Source organism: Mesoplodon mirus (genome assembly GCF_964341445.2).
Source record: "Mesoplodon mirus genome assembly, chromosome: 16".
Taxonomy (NCBI): domain Eukaryota; kingdom Metazoa; phylum Chordata; class Mammalia; order Artiodactyla; family Ziphiidae; genus Mesoplodon; species Mesoplodon mirus.
Genome location: NC_138992.1, coordinates 11903380 through 11921112, shown reverse-complemented (window position 1 = coordinate 11921112; position 17733 = coordinate 11903380). Strand labels below are relative to the sequence as shown.

Below are 17733 nucleotides of genomic sequence, written 5' to 3'. Positions count from 1 at the left end.
AATTAAGAAAACTGTGAACCATCAAAATCACTTAAAAATAGTATTTTAAAAAATGGGTACATGATCTTTTAAAAACTTAAAACCTGTTGGGATAAAAATAATTAGTATAAAAAAATGAAAACTGTTTTTAAAAATTGGGATTCAGTTTTAAAATCTGTAAAATGGAGATTGATCTCCTAGGTAAATCTCAGATATTTATATCCTAGGTACAGATTAAAATTACCTCAGTTCCTATCTTTGTCCATTGTTATACCATCAGAAGGCCAAGGTCCTATCTCTTTGTCTATTCCCAATTCCTAAATCAGAGGTTGGGCTATGTTAGTTGCTAAACAAATACTTGTTGACTAGATAACTGAACAAGCTTTGACCACTTTCTGAAAAGGAAGAAAAGGAATTATATCCCAGGATATAAGTGAACCATTTAGGGAATAATGATGAGTTAGACCATATTGACTTTTACAAATGGGAACTGTGAGGCCACTTGGACACAGACAATTGGCAAGTTGAATAACTGCATTGCTGGTGGGAAGGGAATTAGGTAGGAACTCAATGAACCAAGCATCTCTTTGGGAATGGTCACAGACAGTGGGAACAAATAGGTAGCAATTTGTAGAAAGAAGAAAAAGAAACACAGACAATTATTGCCTACCGAATTTATCCATCCTTGCTCTCCACAAGTCTCTTTCTTTAGTTCATGAATGAAGAAATAAAAAGAACATGACCCATGAGGACTGAAGCAAGGACTCAAAAGATAGAGTTTGTAATGTAAGGATGAGGATGATGAGGAGGAGGACAACAATGATGCTTATCAACATTTTATGATCATTTGCTACGTACAAGACACCTTTCATAATGGAGTAGGGCCTAATGGAAGGAGAGAAGATGATAGATTAAGGAGATTAAATAAACTTATTAAGTAAAGGACCTTAATCTAAGAGGAATCAATTAAGTCTTCTTTTCACCCATTAGGGTCAAACAGACCTATATTTGAATACAAGTGTACTAATTACTAACCATGTGAAGCTTGGTGAGTTGCTTAACCTCTCTGAGCCTCAAATTGATTACCTGTAAAAAGGGAAAAGGAACACTTAGTTTACAGCACTATTGTGAGGATTTCATGAAATATTATATATGGAAGTAATTTGTTAACTGCTACACAAATATGAGATTTCAAAGATTAGCTATTCCTATTACTCAACAGTTAGATAAGATGTACACAAACAACCATGAATAGTAAGCAGTGGGTGATTGTGTAGGAGTGGGAAGGAGAGCCATGTGGTAAAAGCTGAGTGGTTGAAATGAGGCAAGAGAACTAATGGGAACTATATCACATCGGGTCTGCAGACCCATTGTCTACAAAACACTTTGACTTTTATTTGAGTGAAATGGAGAGCCAGTGCAATATTTTGAGCAGGGCATGAAAGGCATAAAATAATGTGTGTCTTAAGAGGATCACTTTGGCTGCTGTGCTTAGAATAGACCATAGGGGGTTAAGGCAGGAGGGGAAAAGTCAGGAGGTTATTACAGTAATGCAGGTGAAAGATACTGGTCGCTTGGACCAGAGTGGTAGTGGTGGGTTGGTGAGAAATGGCTGAATTTTAATATTTTCTGAAGATAGAGCCAAGAGTATTTCCTGACAAATGTGGGGTATGAGAGAAAGCACAGATAATTCCTATTCCTGGATTTTATTTTATTTAAAACAATTTTTATTGGAGTATACTTGATTTACAATGTTGTCTTAGTTTCAGGTGTACAGCAAAGTGAATCAGTTATTCATATACATATATCCACTCTTTTTAAGATTCTTTTCCCATATAGGTCATTATGGAGTATTGAGAAGAGTTCCCTGTGCTATACAGTAGGTCCTTATCAGTTATCTAACCTTTATATAGTAGTGTCTATGTGTCAATCCCAATCTCCCAGTTTATCCCTCCCCCCCCCCACTGTCCCTCCTGGTAACCACAAGTTTGTTTTCTACATCCGTGACTCTATTTCTGTTTTGCAAATAAGTTCATTTGTACCATTTTTTTCTTTCTTTAGATTTCACATATAAGCAATATCATATGATTTTTATCTTTCTCTGTCTGACTTACTTCACTTAGTATGACAATCTCTAGGTCCATCCATGTTGCTGCGAATGGTATTATTTCATTCTTTTTTATGGCTGAGTAATATTCCATTGTATATACGTACCACATCATCTTTATCCATTCCTCTGTCAATGGACATTTGAGTTGCTTCCATGTCCTAGCTATTGTAAATAGTGCTGCAGCGAACATTGGGGTGCACGTGTTTTTTGAATTATGGTTTTCTCCGGATATATGCCCAGGAGTGGGGTTGCTAGTTCATATGGTAGCTCTATTTTTAGTTTTTTAAGGAACCTCCATACTGTTCTCCATAGTGGCTGTATCAATTTACATTCCGACCGACAGTGTAGGAGGGTTCCCTTTTCTCCACACCCTCTCCAGCATTTATCGTTTGTAGATTTTTTGATGATGGCCATTCTGACCAGTGTGAGCTGATACCTGGTTGTATTTTTCATTTGCATTTCTCTAATAATTAGTGATGTTGAGCATCTTTTCATGTGCTTTTTGGCCATCTGTATTTTATTCCTAGATTTTCACCTAAGCAACTGGAAAGCTGATTGCCATCTTCTGAGATGGGGAAGCAGCAAATAGCCTAAGCTTGGATAGGAAAGATCAGGAATTTGTTTTAGGACATGTTGAGTTTGAGAGGTTGGTTTGGTATCCAAGTGGACATATCAACTAGAGAGCTGAATTTTAATCTGGAGTTTGGGAGCTAGGTCTGGGCTAGAGACATAAATTTGGGCATTGCTGGCATGTAGATAGATGGTATTTAAAGAGATGCAGTGCAGCAGACAACTGCTCTTTTCTCAAGATTGATTTCACCTTGTTTTAGCCTAGGTCTAAGAAGTGGGGTTTTCCCTAATTTCTCTTCCCTCCATTCCTTCTACCTCTGCTCTACCCCAATAACTCCATGACACCTCATAGGATAGAACCATCCATTCACATCTTAGGTCCCTTGTACTTTGCTGGTTTATTTTTCTGTCTCTACTCAGCTTTCCCAGTGCAGTGACTGCCACATGTTGTTGGGATTTTGGTCCAAGCCACAGAAGAAGACAGTGAAGCTAAGTGACGCAGGAAGTAAACTCATGACCTTAGATTCGGGAAACTGGTGCACCAACCACTGAGAAACCAGAGATGGAGGATTTTTGCACAAGCATGAGCAGAGTATAAATCAACATCTCTGCCTTCAACAAAATCCGCATCGTAAGTGCAAGTTTATTTACTCTGTATATTCTGGGGGACAAATGCTTGGTATTTATTCAGAGAGGATACTGGAGAACCAGGAGAATTGTCTTTTGCTTTCAAGTAGTGTATACTTTAGAGGGGGAGGTCAATGCTTATTCATGAGAAACCATATCATGTACTCAGGAGAAAAGAAAGGGACAATGGATGGATGGAGGGGTTGCTGAGAAATGAATTACTCTTATTTGACCATCACATTCTAGAATAAATGTCATGCCATCTGGAAAGTCTTCATTAATTCCTCATAAGAATGGTCAATAGATCCATGGTTCTCCAGAGAATACTCCTATTATTTTATAAGATTTATTTTATTATTGGAAAAATAATGTACCTTCTTTGTAAAAAAATCATAAAATAAAAATAAACAAGAACAAAAACACAGAACATTTCATGACCAGTGATGACTGTGAGATCACCTTTTGGGTATTTTTTTCTATGTATTTACTTATTTTACAAAAATGAGATCACACTGTACTTCCTTGTAGCCTTTTTTTTCTCACTTGACAATAGAGCTGAAGAATTTTCCATGTCATAAGCATTTGCCTACAACATCATTTGCATATCTGCCTATTATCAGTGTCATGGCTACATTATGAAGGTGATGGTGGGCTTGGGGCTTGTTTCATTTTATTTTTCCTCAGCATCCAGGACAATGATGGGTAACAGGATGTTCTTACAATCACAGAATATTAGAGAGCTCAAAGCTCCCTCAGGCATCATCTAGTTAATTTCCTATTTTGCAGATGGAAAAGTTGGGACTCAATGTGTTAAATGGATTGGCAGTTCAGGTGGTCAGAAAGCTGCAGAAGCAGAATCAAAATCAAGTGCCTGGACTCCAAGCATCGCATCCTTTCACTACAAAGTTCAGACTCAGAGTAAACCCAACATCTGTGAAATAAACATGCAGTAAAAAGAAAAAGGTATACTTGGGCAGGAGAAGTTTGGGGAGGAAAGGTCTCTTGTGGTCCTTTTGGAACTTTCAGTTTTACTTCAAACCCTGAGATGTCAGAGGTTCATAGAAGGGTGAAGTTGCAGCATGAGGTACAGGGAAGAGGAAGCTTGAGGAAAGAAACTTAACAGCTCAGGTTTGCAAAACCCATAGTTGTGCAGTAGCTCAGCTCTAGCCAACACCCTGAAGGATGCAACAAAGCACTAGGCAAGTGAATGGCCACCCAGAGTCTCAATTCTGGTTTCACACTATCTCTGAAGGGCTCCCGTCCCTCAGCATTGGCCTCTAGGAAGCCTAATAACATTTCAGCTTTGCTCTTGGTCAGGAATGGTTTTTCAGTTTTGACTTTGACAACCCAGAATGTTCCTGACTTCCCGGAATCACTCTCCAAGCCTCCTTGCTGTGGAGGGAGGAGGGTGGTGCTCAGAAAGCTTCAGAACACATTCAGCTGTGAGTGAAGAGCAAGGAATGCTGGGAGTTCCAGCCTGCTGTTGACATGACACCATCCTGCCAAATCCTCTTCATATTTCCGCTGGTGTGATTGACCTGAAATTCACATGGGCTCCGCCACTTCTTCCCTAAAACCTTCCATGGCCTCAGGGTAAAGTCCACGTCCCTTTGTGTAGCATTCAGGACCCTCTACCACCTGACATTTGCCCACTTCTGCCTCATCTCTGCCATTTTGTCTCAGCAACACCAAACTGCCTATTGGTTCCTCTACAGAACCATCCTATTTTTTTTCATCCAGTTCCTGTTTTCTGGAGTGTGCTTCCTCTTCTTTTATCCATGGTTAATCTCACTTAGCTAGATTTTGTACCCTCTCTGTCTACTTAAGTAACTCTAAAATTACGTAATCTGTGATAATGTCTGAAATATTCTCGGGAATTTTCAGTCAAATGATTGAACTTCATCCTAAATCTTATACTCCCAGCTGGGATCAGTGCTATTTCACTCAGGGGCACATTCCAGATGAGATCAGGTGTGTTCAGGGTGGTCATAGAGTAGTGGCACACTCCAAACCACTGGACACCTGCTGAACACACAACATTAGTAAAGGGGGGAGCAACACCTTACCAGACTTAGAATCTCAACAGAACCCTATTGCTTATTTTTCCCAGCTGCAAATTATCTGGATGGCATAGATGGTTTTCTCTAGTCCTGCACTTAGAATATTTACTTAAATACTGGGAGTGATAAAACTGTGGGAAAGAAATTGCACATTCACCAAAAGTAGGCAGCCTGATAGAAATGCATAAACATGGTAGTCATCTCAAAATTAAATTACCATATGTACATGGTTGGCTTGTCATCTATGTACTTATATATTTATATACCCATCATCCTTAATCACTTACAAGAATGAATGTGTGCATTTAAGAACAAATGTTTGTGACATAAGCTAATGGTTGATTGAAAATTTCTTCTTAGAGGAGAAAGCTGGAAGACAATACCAGAAAAGACAAAAGCTTTTTAAAAAGAACAGCAATACTTGCTAATACCGTACAGTTTGATTTTAGCTCAACCTAAAGGAAATACCTGCTGAGATGCCTCGAAATTATTATTTTTAAAGCATGCCATACCTAGCAAAGAAAGACAGCTCAGCTTATCAGAAAGAACACTGAATTTAGCATCAGGAAACTTGAGGCCAACTCCTTGCATAGCCTTTTCTGGGTGTGTGATCATAGGAAATTCAAGTAACTTCTTCAAGTCTATTTCCTCAAATTTAGTCTGGAAATAACGCTGCAGCCTTGCTATTCGATTTGAAAAACACAAAATACATGAACTTATGTTGGGGTGCTAATTAAATCTCATGTGCATTCATGTGTTATTTTTCTATCCCATCTGTATCATAAAAACCAGGGTCATAGCCTCCAAGCGTACAGCTGCCACGAACACTCTTACAACTGGCGCGACTGGTACGGAAACGATAACAACCACTACTACTACGATTACTAGCTGACATTTATTGAGAGTTCATTATACATCTACATTGTTGTGGCATTTTACATGAATTAATCGTTAATGTCTCTTAACACGCCTAGGAAGTGGCTACTATTATTTTCTCCATTTTGTGAGCAAGCAACTGGAGACCCAGAGAAGTTAAGGAACTTGCCTAAGATCATACAGTTAGTAATTGCAAGACTGGGATTTGAACCCAACCTTAAACTCCAGAGTCCTAGCATTAAGAATTATACTTTCTGGGCTTCCCTGGTGGCGCAGTGGTTGAGAGTCCGCCTGCCAATGCAGGGGACACGGGTTCGTGCCCCGGTCCGAGAGGATCCCACATGCCACGGAGCGGCTGGGCCCGTGAGCCACGGCCGCTGAGCCTGTGCTCCACAACGGGAGAGGCCACAACAGTGAGAGGCCCGTGTACCGCAAAAGAAAAGAGGGAAGAAAAAAAAAAAGAATTATACTTTCTTCCCTATCTAAAAATAATAGTAAAATTTCCTTACCGTTGGATTGTTCTTCGTTCTTTCATAGAGATAATCTCATTTTATCCCTCCAGCAGTCCTTTGAAATAGAGGTGATTATCTTTTACAGACATGAAACTTGGGTCAAAAAGATTAGGGGATTAGCCCAAAGTCCCCCTGCTCCAGAATAGTAAAATCAGATGGTTGTCCCACTATGGTGGCGACTAAGAACTTCTCCCATCCTGTTTCTGGCTCTATTCTGCTTTTGCAGGCATGTCTCCCATTGAATATGCCTTCCACGAAGACCCCAACTGAGTCCTGGTGTGTTTTTATTTGTTTTGAAAGCTCTCTCTTCTCTGTCATTCTTTGCGGAATGAATGAATGTCATTCATTCTCTGTCTGTGACGCGTGAGACTACTTGTTTCTTCAAGCATCATGTGGTTCTGCAGAGCTTAGAAGGAGTTACAATGGACTTCCAGATCAGATGTCATTGGAATTTAAGGGAGTCATCCTGAGAGGAAGACTCCAGGTGAATTGAACCTCTGAGGTCAAGGTCACCTCCTCTCCAGATGCTGAGCTCACCACTTATCCACACTTCCTCTGAGGGAAACACAAGTTCCTCCTTAAATAGAGCCTCCACGATGTCATTGCTCTCTGCAAATTTTAAGCGTGCGCTCTATTTTCTGTTGTCTGCAGTTCTGAATACTCCATAATCTGGCCTTTATTAACCTGCCTAAGCCTGCCAGCCTTTTGTCTCCCAGTTATGTCATCTTTCTCTGCGCTGTCTCAGAACCCTGCGCTTAAGATGTTCCTTCAATTAGAACTCTCTCTTTAAACCCTCGGCTTGGCTAACATAGTCTCAGCTTATACGTGACCTTCCTTGACTCCCTAAACCACCCCTCTGCTCTTCCATGTCATGTAATCTCTTTAAAAAAGGATGCTCTACTCATTTCAGCATTTGTTACATTGCCTTGAGATTGCCTGTTTAATTGTCCATCTCCTGAACTATGCAATGAGCTCTTTGGGGGCAGTGGGTTTTGGTATCTCCTATAATGCCTGCACATAGTAGTTGCTCAATAAATAGCTGTTGATTAAATGCTTATTTCTCTTTCTGAAGTCACCAAATACTTTGAAAGGATCTCTTATTGATGTCCTTGCCTTCTAGACTGTGAGTTTTCTGAAGACATTCTGCCTTATTCAGCGCTGCATCTTCAGTGGCTGGCATGGAGGAGGCACTCAGTAAATGAGGAACTGACCAGAATTTCAGATCCTCTAATCCTGCCCATCAGCCTCTCCACAGCCTGCCCTGCCTCTTCTGAAATGCATTCCTCTCCACAATTGCTCCATCTTCCATTTTCCCTTTATTTTTAATGACTTCACTTGTGGTTTGATCTACATAATTTAGCATTTGCTTATATTATTTGCTCTCACTTTTCCTGTATTTTATGTGTTCGTATCCCTCCCCTGCTAATGAAAATAAGTGTAAGCATAAATGGGATAATAATTTTTTGTATTACTATAACTTCTACCCACCTTCTTCTTCATATTTCAAAAATTATATACTCATCAGTGATAAATGCCCATATTTAATGAGCTCTTAAAATGTGCTACTTGTGAGTGCTTTACAGACAGATTACATCGATCTGCACAAGAACATGAGAAGTAGGCACAGGGGAAACTGAGTCTTAGTTAGGCTCTGTCTTATCCGGGTGGTGAATGACAGAAGCAGAATTTAAATACAGAGCCCATGTTTTCAACCATTTCTACCTCTGCACCATTGATAATTTAGAAAAGACGGCAAACAATAAAAATAATATTAAGAACACCCATAGTTCCGATCCACTACTAGAGGCAGCTACTGCTACCATTTTGGTACATGGCTTTTTTGTCTCTGCCTATGGTGAACAGCCTCTAGCTTGACCCCCACCTCCAGCTATTCACTACCTGTGTACTCCCCTCCTGTTGAGTGAGGCCTAGATTTAGTGAATCACTTCTAATGAATAAAATAAAGCAGAAGCAATTGAACATAACTTCTGAGATGAGATTATAAAAAGACTGCAGCTTTCATATTGAATCTCCTTTTCTTTTTCTCTCTGAGATCGCTCATTTGGGGAGAAGCAAACTGCGTATTGTGAGCAGACCTATCGAGAAATCCGTGTGGTTAAGTAACTGATGACTCTGATCCATAGCCAGCAAAGACCTGAGGCCTTCCAATAGCCAGATGGGTGTTTTGAAGCAACTCCTCTCCTGTTAAGCTTGATGATGGCTGCCCCATCAACTCACTAATTCTGGCTTTGTGTGTGAGAAAGAATGAGCCAGAGGCAGCCAGCTCAGCTGTACTTGGTGTCCTGACCCAGCGGCCGTGGGATAAACAAATGTTTGCTGGCTTAAAGTAGTAATTTGGGGGGTATTTTGTATATATCACAATAGGTAAATAATACACAATCCTATAGACATTTATCTAAATATGGTTGATCATCTATGTTTTACTGTTTATCACAGATCAAAATTTAATTTATTGAGTGAAACAAGCTGATAAACCTTGCTAACAGTCTGTAAAATTCTTTATATTTTAAATTGTGAAATATAGCCACATATAGAAAGTACGCAAGGCATCCACGTGCACCTGAAAGAATCATACACAAACACCCTGGTCCCAATTTCAGTATATTTTATATTTTAAATAAAATAACTCTGCAAGGTATATGTAAAATCACTCATGATATCATCTCCAAAGAGAAGATAAAAGGCAAGCTAAATAGAGGGTACCATTTCAGGATGGTTTATGAATCAGGGTCTCTGAATCTTTCTTTTGTAAAACCTTTCTTATACACTTTAACTGTCTAAAGAGGAAATGCTTAACTTTGTCCTCAGGAAGAAGTCTAGGAATTGTGCCATAGTGGAGCATATGTAATATGTGGGACAGAGTGGGGCCTCTGTACAAAATTGATAAAGGAATGAATGGACTTGGAATTCAGAACATGGATTTGAAATCCTTCTCAGCTGATTGGAAGTGAGTGATGCCATCACTTAACATATATGAGATTTAGTTTCCTCATCTTTAACATGGGAACATGCTCGTGAAGTTGTGAGGTTTAAAAATAATAGCATTGTCTATATGAGGCCCATTTACAGTGTGCTCAGCATATAGCGAACCCTCAATACACCAACTACTCTTGAATAATAATTCTGATTTCAGAACACCATCAAATATTGATTTGTTACTATATAAGACTTAAGTAAACATATTTATTTTATTATTATAATATTTTTTGGCCTCACCTTGCAGCATGCAGGATCTTAGTCCCGTGCCCCTGAAGTGGAAGCACAGAGTCCTAACCACTGGATTGCCAGGGAATTCCCAACATATGTATTTTAAAACATCACAACTGTATTTCTTATTAAATGATAAATGCTCATAATAAAATAATTTTAAAGAATATTTTTTTAAGTATGAAGAAGAAATCAGCAAATCACTTCAGAATTCCACCAGCAAGAAATAACCAACATTAACTCTGGTGGACATCATTCCAAACATCCCTGTGCATATATGGGTGGGTTGGAAGAATGGAAGGCTAGTTAGGTAGATAAAAAGCTAGCTAACTAGTTAGAGATCATAATGCTTTTTAAAATAAAAACATTATGTAATTACACTTGATTGTAACTAAAGAAAAATGAACTGAAGTGAAACTGAAGAAACTGCTGAAATTTAGATCATGTTTCTTTCTTTTTCCACTGCCAGCGATAGTATTTCCTCAAATATCTCTCTAAGTAGGGTTAAGTAAAAACTTGATGAAATCAAATGTTTCATTTTTCTCTTTTAATATACATCTTCCAATTTTTCAGGCTCTACTAATTAAAAATAACCTCCTACTATAAAAGACAAAGTGTTTTTTGAGAAACCTTCACACTGTTTTCCACAGTGGCTGCACTAATTTACACTCCCACTAACAGTGTACGAGGGTTTCCTTTTCTCCACAGTCTCACCAACATTTGCTATTTGTATTCATTTTGATAATAGCCATTTGACAGGTGTGAGGTGACATTTTATTGTGGTTTCTATTTGCATTTTCCTGATGATTATTGATGTTGAGCATTTTTTCATGTGCCTCTTGGCCATCTGCATTCCCTCTTTGGAAAAGTGTCTATTCAAGTCTTCTGCCCATTTTTTGATCAGGTTGTTTGTTTTTTTGATGTTGAGTTGTACGAGCTGTTTATGTATTTTGGACAGTAACCCCTTATCAGTCATATTATTTGCAAATATTTTCTCCCATTAAAAATAGAACTAGCATATGACCCGGCAATTCCACTCCTGAGTATATATCTGAAAAAAACCAAAAATGCTAATTCAAAAAGATGCATGTACCCCAATGTTCACAGCAGCACTATTTACAATTGCCAAGAAATGGAAGCAACCCAAGTGTCCATAACAGATGAATGGATAAAGAAGATGTGAGATATGCATTCACACACAGACACACAAACACACACACACACACACAATGGAATACTACTCAGCAATAAAAAATAATGAAATTTTGCCATTTGCAGCAACATGGATGGACTTGGAGGGCATTATGCTAAGTGAAAAGTCAGACAGAGAAAGACAAATACTGTATAATATCACTTATATGTAGAATCTAAAAAATACAACAAACTAGTGAATATAACAAAAAGGAAGCAGGCTCACAGATATTGAGAACAAACTAGTGGTTATCAGTGGGGAGAGGGAAAGGGGTGGGGCAATAGAGGGGTAATGAATTAAAAGGTACAAACTATTATGTATAAAATAAGCTTCAAGGATATGTTGTACAACACAGGGAATATAGCTAATATTTTCTAGTAACCATAAATGGAGTATAACCTTTAAAAATTATGAATCACTATATTATATGCTTGTAACTTCTATAATATTGTACATCAATTATACTTCAATAAAATAAAAAATGATACGTGATTCATCCTCTGATACTTTCTCCCACCTCCTTTCTACAATTTTAAACTTAAAATGATTGATAGCACATTGTGTTCAGAAATCAAACATTTTGCTGTTGTGCTGTTGTTTAACCTTATTTAAATGAATGTGATCCCCATAGCTAGTTCTTTGAACTATAACTTCTTCACTCTAGAGGTGTGTGTATGTGTGTGTTTTAATAAATTCATCTTGCGATTGGATTAGTCTTCCAGTATATTTTGCAAGAGGGCTCATATAGCTTCTGAGTTCTTTCATGTTTCAGAATGTCTTCAGTTTTAATATTCTTGAGTTCCATTTTCCTTTAGTCAGGGCTTTGGGACATAAATCTGATTTCTTCTCGAAGAATGTTGCTGTGGTGAAGTCTGAGGCCAGCTGGATCCCACCTCACTCCCTTTTTATCTGTCTGGATAAAGTCTTCCTCTATAGATAATGTTGATCAGGCTAAGTTCAGTGCCTCCTTGTCAATTGTACTGTTTTTTTCTAATATATTAATTCCTTATGATTTGCAGATTTAGTATTTTTCTAGTATCACAAATATATATGAAATGACATCTCTGAAACACTCTCCCATTTGTTGGTTGCTCTCCTTAAGAAATATAAATGATTCTTTATGTGGGCCAACTTTTTTTTTTTTTTTTTTTTTTTTTTTTGCAGTACGCGGGCCTCTCACTGTTGTGGCCTCTCCCGTTGTGGAGCACAGGCTCCGGATGCGCAGGCTCAGCGGCCATGGCTCACGGGCCCAGCCGCTCCGCGGCATATGGGATCCTCCCGGACCGGGGCACGAACCCATATCCCCTGCATCGGCAGGCAGACTCTCAACCACTGCGCCACCAGGGAGGCCCCGTATGTGGGCCAACTTTGAAGTCTTTATTTATCATCATCTGTAACTGATTTGTTCATTTATCTTTTTCCTTTGCATTCACTGTGAGGTGTTAAAGCCTTTTCTTTTTGTCATTGTTTGAATTTTTAGTTGTGCCTAGTCTGTTCTCCACTGGTTTACATTTATTTGTTTGATCTGTAAGGATGATGCTTTGACCTGCAATTGTTTCCTTAACCTGGTAATCTGCCTTTTCAACCCAGCATATTGCTTCATCATCTTGTTTTTGAGTCTTGTATAAATGACTCCATACTGAGTTTTTTATTGTTCTTTTGCAGATTGTCTTTTTTTCCCCTTTTGTGTTCTAGAATGCTTGCATAGTTGAAATGCCATTTTCCTCCCTTTTTTCTCACGCTTAACATGGAGAGCTCTGCCCAGATCTTCTCTTTGCTCTGATCCAATGTGGAAAGACACTATTGTTCCTTTTTGGCTTCATCTTTGATCAGGTGGTCTTGCCTTGTTACTTTTAGTTAAATTAATCAGGCTGAATGTTTCTTTCTGAACACTCTTCTGGAATCTGAGGATACAGGGCATGGGGTGAGAGCTTAGCTGAAGCTTCTGGTTGACCCAACATGGGTTTTCTTCTAGGGTCCCACAAAGTATCCTGTTCTGGGGCCTTCCACCGGCCATTTAGATGTGTCTCCTGTTCATCCCACCCTCTCAGCATGAAGCCACAGAAAAAGCTGGTCCCCGGTGGCTCTTGCTGTTTCTGTTGAGTCCTCTGTGCCTCACCAGTATTTTATTTTCATCGCAAGTGTGATAACTCTTGTTTAGTGTTATTTGTCATATCGTGTTATGCCCCTGCTCAAAATCCTCCCAAGGCTCCCATCTCACTCACTCAAAGCCATAGTCCTCCAGTTTTTACTGGGCCGTCAGCATGATGCCCCCTGGTACCACCATCCCAACCCTTGGCTCCCTTGGCTTAAGCCACACTAGCTTCCTTGCTGAGCTTCAAGTGTGCCAGGCCCACATCTTCCTTAAGAAGCTCCCAGCAGTGGTTCTCCCTGCCTAGAACCCTCTTTCCCGGATAACCTCATGGCTTCGCCTTAGATTCCTCAAAGCTTGGCTTGGATGTCAGGATTTCAATGAGGTCTTTCCTAAAGATGCTTTTTTATACAGCAGGTAACCAGGAACTCCATCCCCCTTCTCTAAGAACAGACCCTGGCTCTGGGGCTCCAGTTCAGCCACCTTGCTCAGGAAGAAGCATGCGGGCCTCTAAGTGAGAAAGAGCTTCTGTAGACTGTATGACTTGCTATGAGAAATGGGACTTCACAGACCCGGCCTGGGGCACTCAGCAGAGTAGTGGAGAGCCCTCCACTGGGACAGCCTGCAGAGGCTGAGATGTTGAGTGAAAACTAAACTTGCAGTTTGAAAGATTCTGTGAAGAAAATTTACAAAATAAAATAAACTAATCCAAACTGAACTAAAACTTTGTCACCTTTTTTCTCTTGCTCTACCAAGTTTTCACCCAGACTGTGTAGAGGAGACAAGGACAGGCCACCATGGACTTCAATTTTGGGCTTATACATATTTCTGACCCTTTGAATTAATAGCTGCTTGGAAATTGAAAAAGTTTGAAGTAAACTACCTGCTGACTTCCGGTTCAAAATGGTAGCTGTCTGGTGGGCCCGGAAGCTAAGCTGTTCAGCTCTTCTTGTTAAAACCGTAGATGAGGGCTTCCCTGGTGGTGCAGTGGTTGCGAGTCCACCTGCCGATGCAGGGGACACGGGTTCGTGCCCCAGTACGGGAAGATCCCACATGCCGCAGAGCGGCTGGGCCTGTGAGCCATGGCCGCTGAGCCTGCACGTCCGGAGCCTGTGCTCTGCAACAGGAGAGGCGACAACAGTGAGAGACCCGCGTACCGAAAAAAAACAAAAAACAAAAAAAAACAAAAACGTAGATGAGATGGAACGCTAAGACTGAATGTACAGCCTGATGACAGAAGCTAGAACGGTTCACAGTAATTGTGGGGTAGATGGATCTGGACTGAGGATCAGCCACCTCAACTCCAGCATATGGCACGCTCTTGCTTTCCTTCATGAAAAAATTCCCCTTCTCAGGAGTTGTCCTCGAAAATAGTATTATCTCCCCCTCTTCTCCCATTTCCCCCAGTCCAGCCAGATGCTGGGAATCACAGGAAAGCCTGAACAGAAAATAGGGAGAGACTGAAGTAGTGTGGGGAGGCAAGTGACCCTGCCAAAGCCGTGAAGTAGCTGCCAAGGCATGAAGTCTCGGGCGGCTTCTGCCTGGCAGGGGCTGGGCTGGTCCCATCCTGCATTGTCTCTGAGAACCAGAGGCTGGGCTGAGATCTGAGCAAGAAGGAAGCATATTCAATGCACGGCATCCCAGGGGAGAACCAGCTATTAAGCAAGGAGTGGCCTGAAATCTGTGAGCATAAATTGTGAATTGGAGAAGAGAATTTGACCCTTAGGGCATGCATGGAGCAAGTCACTCTTCCTGGCTTTAACAAACAGTGAAAAACCAACCTTGTCCTGTCCAAGGAGGAGTAAAACAAACAATATCATTATCAATACAAAGAAGGGGGCAATGAAAAATCTTGCCCCCCAAAAAGGTGGGCGGGAGGAAAAAGGTAGAGAAATACTGAGAACAATTTATCACAGAATCCAGATGGTCATTTCAGAAAACTGTATGGTACTCCCACAAACTGCACGAAGGTCTCTCTGAAATGGAAGCAGAATGTCTGGAGGAAAAATCTAGAGGGTGAAAAAGGCAAAGCAATTAGATGGAGGAATCAAGATGGGAGAAAGAAAGAAAAATATATGTGCTCAATAGGCAGTATCGCTATTTCCTGCTGTGTGAAGGTTTACCACGGGTGTGGAGGACATATCTGAGAAAGTCCCTCAGAATTTAGGGAAAAGGAGACAAAGGGTTGAAAGGACGAGAGTAACAATAAGTGAGATTTCAGAAATGTTGGCCAGAAAATGTAGAGCTGTGTGACACCAGTTAGCATTGCTGAGCTAAAGGCACAGAAGGCTCATGGGAGGCAGGAACAAGTAGCCCTGATTCAAGAAAACCCCAAAATAAGAGCCTCAAATCTATGTAGCCTGGTGAGAGGATTAGCCTCCTGAGATAAATACAAAATCCCGTAAATATGCAGAGGTGAAGCAATGGGGTTGTTTCATATTAATAAAAATTAATCTAGCCTTCCTCTTCTCCTTTCCAGCACACTAAATGACAGAAGATAATTTGGTAGCATCTGTAGAGTTTCAAGAAGAAAAGGATGTGATCCAGGAATGTTCCATATATGTTCCAGTGAACATTCACGTGTGCAGTGAACGGGATGATATCACTGGATATGCAAAGGAGACAAAATACATTATCTGCAGTCCCTCCTTGAAAAACTTCTTTAAGACACATTTGCAAACTAAGTAATGAAACACAAGAGCTCAGAATTAGATGGTCACCATATAGAAGGACTCACAGAGAGCACTGATAACAATTAAAGAAGAGATAAACTTCAATGTCACCGTTATGGTTATAAAAAGGAATTAAAGCCTGAAATTCATTCAGGATACAGAATGCTTATAATATATAAAATAATAGTGTCATAACTATGAGCTGGATCCCAAAACTTCAAAGAATTATTAAAAAAGACTGGGAGGTACATGAGATGGTGTGTGGAAAAGAAAAATAAAGTGCTGAACTCATTGTCTTACAGAGGACCTATGAATTTCATCCTTGTAATGTGTTTATAGATTTTAGTTTTCTTTAGGTGTACATGTATTTTCTATTTTTTCTAACTCAGATAAGTATTTACTTGATTAATAAAGAAACAGTAGAAGCTAAAGAAGCTAACAAAAAATTAAATTCCCTGAGACGAATTTGACATGAAATTTTGAATATCTACATGGGCTCTGGTCTCAAAGGAGCCCTCTCTTTTTTTCGTGTCTTTGGGAAACTGATACAGAGAGAGGTTAGGGTGGAAGTGGAACCCTACTGTGGCTAATATCACTGACAATGTTGAGATCTGACTGTCCCACGTTTTCCTGGGATGAAGGGGGAAGGAGGGGAAGTGACAAGGGATGAGCTCAAGCTTCTCCATAGTCTTGCAAAGCTGTAAGGATGTTTCAACCTCCGTGTGACCCAGGAACACTCCATGGAGTTCAGGATTCACTTATACTAGAAGAATGAGGGTCTCACTATTTTCTCTGGAGGAGAGCAGTGGGTGTGTGACCTCAGAAATATTATTTTTACCTTTCTTGATCTTTGCTTCCTCATCTGGAAAGTGGGGGCAATAGGTTTATCTCAGAGGTCCCTTAGAGGATTTCAACACATTAGGTACATAAAGCATCTAATGTGGCAAGAGAAAGTGTAGGTGTTTAATTGATGCATACCTTTACCTTCCCAGCAGTGCAATATTTCTGTCAATCTAGACTTTGAAGGAAAGATGAGAAGTCAGTGGGCTGGTGATCTGGAGAGTTCTGATGTGTCTCTGGGAAGGTTAGGAGGGGGCTACCAGGGAGACAGAGGACAAGGTCAAGGTGGAGAGGCTAGGATCTCACTCTGTGCCTTGCCCTGACGGCCACTGTAGTTGGCAGTTTCTTTCTCTTGACACAACTCCAAACTGCCTATGAAACATGTTCTGAGAGAAATCCTTCCCCACTTACATTTCCAATGAGGAAGGTATTGCTGTTTGACTCAGTAACTATCATTCCTCAATCTCTTTCTCTAGAAGGAAAAGTTGTTTGCAGTTATCCATTTTGAACACAGAATGGTGAGAAACTCAGGCTATTTATAGCTACCTATTCTTTTGGTTGCAAAAGATGAGCACTTCTTGGGAAGATGGTACTTCCCTAATTCAGGCTCTTGCAGCCTAGAAAGGGAAACTCCTTTGGTGAATCATTGACCAAGGCCAGGCCTTGGCCAACCTTGGTCTTTCAAAACCCGGTCTCTGGTACTGTATTCTCTAGGAAGTCTTCCTAAATCTCCCCAAAGCTGGGTTATTTAATATCAACCCCATCTTGTTCCCTGATTCCTTCTACATTCTCCTCTGCATGGGAGAAGCTAGCCTGGAAGCACATTCCCTAGAATTTTGGCGGCAGGGGTTAGGGTTAGATTCTGCTAAGGAGAGGTGCTGGTATGGTGTTTTGAAGGCCGAGGAGAAGGAGAAGTTCTTATTTGCTGCAGCAGCTGTCAAAGAGTAGGTGTCATTACATGTGGGATGTTGCCAG

The 17733-nt window shown here is 40.3% G+C and overlaps 1 long non-coding RNA gene across 20 annotated transcripts in view; it reads left to right on the top strand.

Moving 5' to 3' along the window:
• Positions 1-16301, top strand: part of LOC309792220 — a 365358-nt gene extending 349057 nt beyond the window's left edge. For 17 of the 20 annotated variants that reach the window (XR_014291624.1, XR_014291625.1, XR_014291626.1 and 14 more), the window contains one exon: positions 3080-6147. This is a non-coding gene — a long non-coding RNA (uncharacterized lncRNA). Of the gene's footprint in view, positions 1-3079; positions 6148-9563; positions 9703-15725 lie in introns of those variants that run through there. The other 3 variants (XR_014291623.1, XR_014291622.1, XR_014291632.1) reach the window with 3 other exon arrangements.
• Positions 16302-17733: the final 1432 nt, after the last annotated feature.